Here is an 11,040-nt window from a genome sequence, read left to right on the forward strand (position 1 = left end):
AGGGAAAGCGGCAGGGCAGGGATGAGCAGGTAGGAAGCACCTTTCCTGTCCCTTAAAGTGACCCCTCACCCTCCAAACCGGCTCAGATGCAGGAACTTTGACCCGACTCGGTGCTCCAGAAAAGGAGCGCCAAACCAGTTCCATGCATATCCCTACTCAGCGTATCCCTGCTCTCAGCCTGACCAACAGGCTATAGAAGATTAGTACTGAGTATCCCTGTTGAAATTAATAGGGAAAGTAAGTGTCCCATTAATTTCAATGGGAGTATTCATGAGTAAATTAGTCTGGCTGTAAACCAGGGACTGGAGTAGCCTGTCTCATAACTGTAACATTTCGGCCCTATTGCCTAATTCTACCACTGAAATGTAGAAAAGATCATTTCCACCAAGCACATAATAATAACTGGGGAGGGGGGCATTTCACAGCAGCCCACTCATGCAGGTGTGAGACCATCTTCGCCTCCTACTTCATGCCATGCCTTCTGAACTAGTGCAGAGTTGCCAGACCATCCAGACCTGGCTTGGGTCTCAGCCCTTGTCATTCCATCTAGAATAAGACTGTGGTCCACAATCCAGATGTACAAAGGCTGTGGCCATGAAATAAATGAAACAATTATTAGCCCCACATAAAGAATACTCCAGTACCCCTGCAACCACTACTACAGATCCATGGGTACCATGCTTGTCTTAGGAAGAGAGCTCCCTCTCACTTCTATGTGCCGCACATAGGTCCTGTAAGTATGAAATGTTGTCCTTCTACCCCTTTGCTCCCCACCTTCCATATGTTAGCCACAAGAACTGCTGTAGGAGCACATATACAGAGCAGTTCCATCCACAGTGCTCAGGAAGAGCCCTGCCACTGCCAAAGGCTGGCCAAACATGCTTACAAACTGAAATTCCATTGGGGAAAACATTGTCATGTAGAGAATGTCCTCCTCACCATGCCCTGACAACCAGATCTCCGCAACCTTTTTTATTACCTCCTGTCACCACCCTTCAGCTCAGATACCCCATAGAGTGTGCATGCACATGCATGAGTATTTGTGAGTACTTTACTTGTGAGTACTCCCATTTAAATTAAATGGGACAAGTTTACTTTTCCTATTAATTTCAATGGGAGTACTCACTGCTGAGACAAGAGGGACACTACTGAGCTTCAGCACATAGCCATTCAGTCAGGAGCAGAGCAGGAACAGGAGCCAAAAAGGCCCCAAGGGAAGAGCCACTCAAATGATGGATTTCATTTGAGGAGGAGCAAGCCACAGGCAACACTCCTAGCAGTGGCTCAAGCATTTCTGCAGTCACAGGAAAGTGGTGATCCACGCCGCTCAGTTCCACCCCCTCAAATGACTTATGGACTTGAAAGTCAGCAGGTTTTAACAAAACACGCCCCTGCCCCCTGGCATGAACCACAACAGCAAGAGTGTGCCCATGGTCCTAGGGGACCATTCCATCCCCTTCCAATACATGCAGTGTTGAAATACCTAACATCACTTAAAGTTCCTTGAGTTGTCTGCCTGTGCGGGTATAACCAAAGACAACTGGGGAAGCCTAATGACTTCTATGCTCCAAGTTTCCACTGGCCAAGAGGCACAGGCATTGGCTCCTGCCCCCAGAAGTTAATTTGGTGAGCTTGCTAAACTGAAAAAGAGAGAGGAAGTCTGCTATATTGCCTACACTGAATACATGCCAGTGTCTGGACAAAGTTCAGCTCAAAACTGAATTTGTGCACTAAAGACATCACCCTAGCTGACTTTGAAGACTGTGAATTGATGATGTGCATGACTGCCAAGTCGCCACACCAGCATAGCACAGACTTGTTACTGAACTCCATGCACCAAATCACTACTGAAATGAGACCAGGGGAAACTTAAAAGACAGCAAAGTCCCTGGACAGTCCAGATGCTTCTCATTTGTGAGGCTTCTGTGCCTCACAGAAACGGGGGGAAAGACCTTTTGTATCGGGAAAAGGAAGCCTCCTATATTGCCCTATATTTCTTGATCCAACTGATGAAATTGGGAGTGGGGTACGTGAATGCCTACAGTGACCATATGTCGTTGGGAAAGAAAATGCCTGACCAAGGATCACAATCTGGCAAGTGAAATTCAAATGCCACCAGAGTCTGGAATTCCTTCAGTGTGGCCTTTCTGTATCCCTTCATGACCATCCTAACTCACAGTAAGTCTTGTCTTCCTAAGAGTAGCCATGAAAGCCCACATCCATGTCTAACTTACAGTAGTTCCCAAAAAGGGCAGACAGGTAGTTGACTTCTGTCTCTTCAGGGGCCAGCAGGACACCAATTCCTCAGCCAGCCCCTGCTAGCCTAACAGCACTGCCCAGTTCCTGTCTTACTGGCAAACAGAAAGTTGTCTAGAAAATGAGGCTGTTCTCACATGCAGCCTAACCTGAGCAAGGGATGCCCGGCCTGGGTTAGGCTGCCCATGAGAACTGCCCAGATCAGGCCTGATCCTGGTGGGCCAGCACCACCTCACCCTGTTCTGAAATCTGCCTCATTTAAATGAGGTTAAGCAAGTGCTCCCTTAACCCCATTTACTTGATCATGTGGCAGCTGATGCTGCAACACTGACAGGTGCCTGCCTGTCACTGGAGGTATCCCCACAATGCACCACACACTCACATGGTGCATTGTGGGAGTTCTGGTGCGGGGATGATGCATCCTGACCCTGCACCTCCACGCTGCTGGGGGAAGTAATGGGTGTGCCCTGACCCTCTCAGATCAGCAGCTGGATTGTCTGCGGGGAATGTGAGCTTTTGCTGCCTTCCTTGTCACTTGCCCTGAAGCCTTCTCACACAATTGCTCAATGAGTGATCACCCAGTAACCCAATCTTACCATCAAGCACTATCAGCAAAACATACTAATAGGGATGTTTGAATTGATCCAGGTACAAATCAATTTGTACCTGAATCTAGCTGATTCGGGTGATTTGGAGACAGAACAAATCATCCCGTGGTCCATTGGCTAGATTTGGGTCCAGATCTAATCACACCAGATTTGATCTGAATTTATTTGAGATTCGGATTCCACCTGTTAATTCCCCCAGATCCCAGCTTTTATTTAAAAAATAAAGCTAAGCTCTAGCCCTTGTAGAAGTGGAGTTATGGAACAAGATGTGTGGTCACTATTCTTCAAGTGTTTGAATTCTTTAGTGTGTAATAACCTTTCCTCAATTAATCCCTATGAGGATTCATTACATACCTTCATTTCTTCTAATCATTTTGACTGTCCGCTGTCAACTGCCATGTGCCAACTGCAACCCCCTCCCTCCCCCAGCAAGGCAGTTTTGTTCAAGGATTTTTTTCAAGTGTTTAGGTTCTTTGGTGTCTAATAACCTTTTCTCGTAATGAATCCCTATGAGGATTCATTACACACAAAAGAGTCTAAATACCTCAAAAATTCCTAAAAAATAAACAGAGTACCCTATTGTGTGTAGTTCACAGTTGGCACTTAACAATGACAGTCAAAATGAAAAGAAGAAAGGAAGGCATATAATAAATCCTCATAAGGATTATTAGACACCAAAGAATCTAATCACTTCAATCTATATATATGTATTTCTCCTAGGTGTGCCAGGGAAAATGCGTCCTGGCAGCCCAGCTGATTGGCTGGGCTGCGGAGGCGCCTGATTGGCTAGCGCAGCGCACCCAGGAGAATTTGACCAGCGGCAGGCCAGGCTGCGGGTGTCGACTGTGGCTTCAGGCCTGGCTGTGGAGGTGAGGCGGGCCCGGGCGAGGCGGCGGTGGGCCCGGCTGCAGCAGTGGGACTTGGCCCAGCAGCCTAGGCAAGAGGGTGGGGGTGGGGGAGAGGTAGCCGGCCTCAAAGACGCCGGCTGCAGAGGCTAGCAAGCGGCAGCAATGGGCATGGCAGGCCTGGCCGCAAAGGCAGCACTCAGCCCGGCGGCAGGCCAAGGCCGCGGAGGTGCTGGGCCCGGCCACAGAGGTGGCTCACGGCCAGGCGGCGGAACCGCCCACCAAGGCTAGACGCCCGCGGGAGGCTGGGGTGGGAGGAAACTGGGCAGCGGGACTTCCATGTTCGTCACCTGGGTGGAGGAGCGGTGGCTACCGACGCCCGGTAAATACTGTAAAACGAAATGCTGGGAGGGAGGGCAAGAGAGTGAGGGGAGGGGGAGGGGCAGGGGAGGGCAAGAGAGAGTGGGGCGGGTGAGGGCAAGAAGGAGGGGGGTTGGGGAGGGCAAGAGGGAGGGGGAGGGCAAGAGAGAGTGGAGATGGGGAGGGAAAGAGAGTGGGGGAGGGGAGAGAAGAAGGGCAGGAGAGAGTAGCAGGGGGAGGGGGAGGGAGGGCAAGAGAGAGTGGGGCAGGGGGAGAGGGGAGGGGAGGAGAGAGGAGCAGTGGGGAGGGCAGGAGACACTGGGGCAGGAGGGTGAGAGAGAGGGGTGGAAGGGGGAGGGAGGGCAAGAGAGAGTGGGAGGGGAGGGGGCAAGAGAGAGTGGTGAGGGAGTGGAGGGGGCAAGAGAGAGTGGCGAGGGAGGGGAGGGGGCAAGAGAGTGGGGCAGGAGGGAGGGCAAGAGGGGCAAGATTGTGGGGCGAGAGGGAGGGGAAGAGGGGCAAGAGTGTGGGGCAGAAGGGAGGGAGGGGTATACAGCCGGCCCCAAAGAGAGCACAGATGTTCTGTGCAGGTTGGCTAGTATTCATTTAAAACAACAACAACTGAGTAACCCACTGCCTTGCAGGTGGTGGTAGCGGGTGTAGTTGGCTCATGGCAGTTGACAGTTGGCACTGTCCAATTACAATCAAAATGAACAGATGAAATGAAGGTGTGCAATGAAACCTCATAGGGATTTATTATGAGGGAAACGTATTATACACCAAAGAATCCAAACACTTCAAAAATAGTGACTGCACATTTTGCTCCATAACTCCACTTCTACAAGGATAGCTTAGCTTTTTTTCCCCTTTTTTCTTTTTTAAAATAATTTTAAGCTGGGGATCCATGTTAGGGTTAAGCTAGGGCAACTTTGAATCCCCATTATGTGCTATGGCGGAAATATACAAAATCAGTAAAAAATAAAATAAAATCATTAAAAATCAACCAAGTGCCCCACCTCCTTGGGATTTGGGTGGTATGAGGCATCCATGGGGATCTACCAAAGGCCCCGAGGACCTTTATAAGACATCCAAATTGATCCAAATCCAAATTGAATTGAAGCAAATCTAAATCAAATCTGGGTGATTCAGGGGGACCGATTCAGACACAAAACAAATCAGGGGTGATTCGATTCAGGCACAACATGAATTAAAAAATCGATTCTTGTGCATCCATACTTACTAAAACACTCCACAGCTGCAGAAGAAATTGGACAACTGTGGATGTGCTTTACTCTCCTCATACAGGCTGTCCTCATATATGCTGTCCTCATATTTTGGTCAAAGGGACCAAAAGCAGTTGGGTGCACAGTCAAAAGCCTGAATACTGAGTGTGGCCAACCATACTCCATGGCCCAAGTCCCTCACCATGGCTATTACATTTGAAACAAAAGGCACATGCATAACAGAGCAGAGCTCCAGATCCATAGTGTTGTGGCTGAGTCCTTTGGGGGATGTTATGTGACAAATCCACCTGTATTCCCCCAGGTGCCTTTTTAAAGCATCACCCCGAGTGGCAACACCAGCTAGTTATGCCAAATAACACGCCATTGGTTCTACCAAAACTGCCTTAGCCATCACAACCAATTGTAGTCTTAGGTGCGCTTTCTTTCTGAACACAATTGCCACTGGAATAAACTGAAACTTATCTGAAATAACCTCCATTCCTGCTGCTCACCCATGACCTTTGGAATCAAGGCTGGTCCTCTACAACAGCTAGGCTTCATGCCCCACTGCCCCTCTCCCCTGGCCACCTCTTCAACAGTCCACCTCTTCACAATCATTATTGTGGAGGAGGGGGCCCTCCTTTTCATCAGCTTTGGAGAAAGAAGATGGTTTGCTTGTGCGGTAAGTTCAGGGGAGGCTCATTTCAGAGTGCCTAGACTCAATTTTGGCTTGCTGTCATCCCCATTGATTAATTAGATGCATGGGAGCTAAATTTATGATTAAATATTCTGTTTCTTAATCAGTGTTATTAATCATATTAAGTGTACGGCCCTTTTTGGCAGGTACGGTCCTGCTGAGAGAAACCCAGGAACCCAGCTCCAGGAATAATGGTTCTGTGCCTTTTGGCTTCCTTATGAAGCAGCAGTGGCTGCACTCCATTACAAATGGGCCCAACAGGATGCAGAAAGTTTGCTGTGAAATGTATTATCTGCCCTTGAGACCAGGACTTCTGCTTCGCTTGGTGCTAGCTGAAAGCTGCTTTGTAATTGAGTCATATCTCACCAGCTATACTAAAGCAATGAATGGATTTTCTGGAATCTAGGAGATTCTGAGTTAATGTATGGAGAACAGCCAGCTAGTAGTTTCTGCCAAACAATGTGTCAGAGTTTGGCATGCACAGCTCTATTAGTCTAGTGATTTCATGTTGCAAATTATTTTAAAGTTGATGCCTTTGGTCCTCAACTCATTTCAACACACTAAAATGCTTTTCACTCAAGGAGATTTAGTTTGCGTAACCACATGTTCATTGCTACAATTAATTGTACCCTTCCATGGGCACCCTTCTGCAAGTATCCCTACTCCCTCTTGCATATCTGAAAGAAGAAATAGGAAGACAAAAAATGAGGAAGTCAAAAAGGCAAAAGGACCCACGAGGAAGAGAAGAGAACGTTCTTGACCGTGCACTCCTGTGATGTACTTTCCCCCAATGTTTCCAAGCATTTTTAGGATGCTTAAAGCTGGGCAGTGATGAGACAGAGCTGTTTACTGGGTTGCCAGAAAGAATTTTTCAGAAGCCCAAATTATCACTTAGGATTGTCAGTTGCCAGTCCAAGGATCAGTACTTTCCAAGACCAGACCTTTATGTAATGACAAAAGAGAAAACCTGCTTCACCTAAGTCTAATGCTGCCAGCTTCTTGCTCTGATATATAGTAAGGCCAAGCCAAAATGAAGTATTTCCTGACTTCACCACCTTTGCACAGTTATTGGGTGGGGCCACAACAGGCACGAACCCAGTGGTACACTAAGTAGCAGTGGTTATGCTGCTCCCAAGAGTCTCAGCAGTAAGTCGCTGCCATCCCCCCACCCCAGTAACCCCTAGAATGAGAGCAAAAAGCATTGTCCTCATAGATTGGATTCATGATGCTACAAGACTCCCAGGAGCACCCTCCCTGTCATTGCCAGGACCACAAAACATGTGGCAAAAACAGCAAAAAAAAAGAAAAAGAAAAAGGTGAGCTTGCAGGAGCAGTGAAAAAGGTGGGGCAGGTGCGGAGCCAGCTGAACAGCGGCCTGTGTCTGGCCCCAGCCGGCAGCCCCTCTAGTGACACACCTTGCGAGTGACATCACATGCACGGGGGCATGGCTCGGGCCCCGGAGACCCCTGAGCGAGCTCTCCCATGCCCGGGCGCCGGAGAGCCCGAACAAGCTCTTCCCTCGTCCATTTCAGGCAGCAAGCAAGCGCTGCCTCAATGGATGGGGATGGGGGAGAGCTCGCTGAGCTCGTTGGAGCCCGGGCCATGCCCCCATGAGTGTGACACATACTGTATATAAGGGATGCTATATATATAGCTACACATCCAAGTCATTCACACAATAAAAAAGTGTGTTCTACCTGGATCCAGTTTTGGATCTGTGTGTGCTCCCAATTTTTGGTTGTATGGAAGCAGGCTAATAGGAAAACCTAGGTAGAAGTGTTTGTGTGGAAGCAAGGTAGGGGGGGAAAGGTACCCAGATTTTCTTTCTACCTTGCTCCCACACCTACCCAGGTTTTCCTCTTACCTTGCTTCTGCATAAGTGTAAATTGGGAGCACACACAGCTCCCAAACCAGGGGAAAACACAGTTTTTGATAGTGTGAATGACCTCATCATTTAATAGAAATGTTCCTATTTTGTCTTCTACAAAATGTGCATAAACCAATGATTATTTATCATTTAGATTGCACTTTTAGTGCAGAGAGTGCGTGCTCATTCTTATCTAATTTTTGTTTTCTTCACAGCATAGTTGGTGAGTTTATTCAGTGTTCTTGGTGAGTGTATTCAGAGTTGCTTGAGGAAATAAGAAGGATTTGCTGCCGACTGCATCCAGGGTTGAGCTGGGATTTGAAACCAGGTGGCCCAGGTCCAAGTCCAGCACTCACTTCCCACTGGCTCCCAAATGGCATCAAAGTTCAAGGATATGGTGGCGATTAGTACAGATGCTTGGAAACTGAGCATATGTATAAAAACAACAACAAACCTTCAGGTTTTTCCCCTTCATGAATCGTGTTGCAGTTTTGAGACAGGTGGTAACAGATGTTGGACTCTCAGTTGGAAGCGAGGAGTGGACTCATATGCCACTAAAGACCCTATAACAAGCTGCTTTGAAGAAAATGCAGCCCAAGGAAGACATGCTTACTGTGCTACTTGAAATTGTCTTTCATCTTATGCCCATGTGGACTTGGTATATGAATAGAGTTTTAAAGGCATTGCATTTATTTAAAATCGAGAAAATAACATTTATTATGATTTCTGAATGTGTGTGTGTGTGTGTGTCCACTTAACTAGTAGGTGCTATTAAGCTACATTTATTAGAAGTGAATACTGTGACCACTTGTGAAAGAATTGAAATATGGTCCCTCGATATAGGATTGGAGGGGAGTGGGAGAGAGTACTAACAAAATGTTGTCACACTCCTAAGCTGAGTTATTGAAAGACTTGTTTGAAAGCATGTACTATATGGGCTAGATAGGCTCAATTTTAGGAAGGGATCAGAGAATACAGAGAGTAATTTATGCTGGGGGCTGAGAAACGCTACCAAAAATGAACTTAATGCTCTCTGAGGTGTACGGAAAGGATAATTGCCAACAGCAGCTGCACAGAATTCAAAATAAAATGTAGGCAATGCAATACTGAATTAAATTAAGCATGGAGCATGCAGAGGGCCCAGTGAAAGGAAGAGTGCATGTGATAAGAATAAACCTTATTATCAAAATGTTAATACAAAGGATGCTTTCATGCCTGGTATGGTAATGAGCTAGGTCACACCTGGCCACATCAAAGTAGTCTGAAGAGTATAATTGACAGATATCCATCCAACTTCAAGAGGCAGAGCTCACTGACACCTGGGAACTTTGAGACATTGTAATGCTGAGGTCAGACAAGGACTGTGACAGCCTCAGAGAGATGTAGGACTCTCGAAATCTGAGTGTCATATTTTTTGTGATGTTTGTTCTTCTTTCACTTTGTGTGCCTGGACCTATTCAGTGTCACCAGGGAATCCTAGATGAAGCTCTGTTTTTGAGCCTTTCCTTTTGATTTCATTGTGATATTTTCTTGTTTTTCAAGTAAATATTGATTTATTGAAGGCATGTTTGGATCATACATTGTTTTTAAGGAATAATCACTGTAGCCTGGCCTTGTGGATAAAGGAAATGAACTTCTTACCTTAAGGCAAAAAGGCAGTGATGGACTCACCCTAAGGGCATTTGGTGAATGTTGTTAGAAGTACCACCAAGAAGATAACTGAGTAATGTGCTTTGCTGGATCCCAAAAGGCAAGACATATTCCAGAGTAGGTAACCACATTCTCTTTATTATAAGGAAAGCACCACACATTATGATTGCTGAAGATAAATTGTACACAGGACTGCCACCTGGAACATTTGCATACATGTTTACTCAGAAGTAAGTCCACCGCAATAGGCCTTACTCCTTAGTAAGTGCATATCTTACTAGTCTTTGATGATTGCAGGATTATTCACACCTTCTTGGCTGCACTTCTAACAAGGTACAACAGGACTCACGACACTGACATTCTGCATGAATTGGGAATGCACTCTTGCACAAGCTAATAATGAGGCAACTTGAGGTGGTTGCCTCATTATTGGTGACAGCTGCCTCATAGCATCCTATGGGTTAGGTTTGGTGACAGCTGCCTCCTGTTGTCCACTGTGGCAACCACTTCTATGGCCACCGTCCTTTTTCTCCTTGGTGCTCTTACCCTCTTCATCCCCTTCTTTGGAAATAGTATTTAGTTTGGTTTAGAATATTTATATACTGCTTTTCAACGGGAAAAAGTCACAAAATGATTTACGCAGCAGAGATATGAAACAATGTTTGTCCAAAAGGGAAAGTCCAGCTATGCTGGATAGTTCTTCTCCCTCTCGCCTAATGTAAGAGAACCACCACCTGAAAGATGCCTCTTTGCTCAGTTAGCACAGGTTACATGAAGTTTTGTGATCATTTTTATTTGAGTACTGCAGAAATAGAGTGCCCCCCCAATCCCATGCATTAAACTCCACTATATATGTTGCTCCATCTTGTTTTCCTGTCACTCATATTTGTTGAGGTGGAGAAACTGTCTCAGAAAATTCTCTTTTCCCCCTTGGAAGACACCCTGAAATTCTTCTTTGAATTTCAGTTTCTTTTTGGTAAATCCCTGACATTTCATTTTGGAGAAATGTTGGTCCCAACCCATATATACCTTGCTTTATGGCAATTTGTTGAGAGCATTTAGATTAGATTGGCATGATGTTACTTAACACTATATGAATGTGTTCAGAGATGAGCATGGATTGTATTTTGCTATTCGATCTGGGCTCTAATTGAATTGCAAACTACTCGAATTGATTCATTGAAACAGTGGCCATTGCTAGCTGTTTTGACGAATCAACTTGAACTTATTTGAGTCATCTATAGGCAACAATAGGAAACATGAAACACTCCATTGTTCCTCATGGGTAGGTCCTAGGGACACCAAAGTGGGTTGGGTGGTACAACATGATGGGTGCTACCTACCACCCAACCCACAAAAAAGGGACAAGCGGGCAATTTTTAATTTTTTTTCTAACTGTCCCAGCTCCCCCCCCAAATGCTCATAGCATCCTATGAGGGTTTTTTTGGGGAAAGGTTAAAATTTTCTAAAAATCATCCACTTGCCCATTTATTGTATGGGTTGGGTGGTATGTAGCATCCATTATGCTGTACCATCC

At 46.2% G+C, this 11,040-nt stretch overlaps 1 long non-coding RNA gene across 1 annotated transcript in view; it reads left to right on the top strand.

Moving 5' to 3' along the window:
- LOC128341280 (uncharacterized) overlaps positions 1 to 9,405 on the top strand; it is a 563,294-nt gene extending 553,889 nt beyond the window's left edge. Inside the window, exon 10 of the long non-coding RNA XR_008314302.1 lies at positions 8,069 to 9,405. This is a non-coding gene — a long non-coding RNA (uncharacterized LOC128341280). The remainder of the gene's footprint in view (positions 1 to 8,068) is intronic.
- The last annotated feature ends 1,635 nt before the right edge of the window (positions 9,406 to 11,040 follow it).

The sequence above is a fragment of the Hemicordylus capensis genome, chromosome 1, assembly GCF_027244095.1.
Source record: "Hemicordylus capensis ecotype Gifberg chromosome 1, rHemCap1.1.pri, whole genome shotgun sequence".
Taxonomy (NCBI): Eukaryota; Metazoa; Chordata; class Lepidosauria; order Squamata; family Cordylidae; genus Hemicordylus; species Hemicordylus capensis.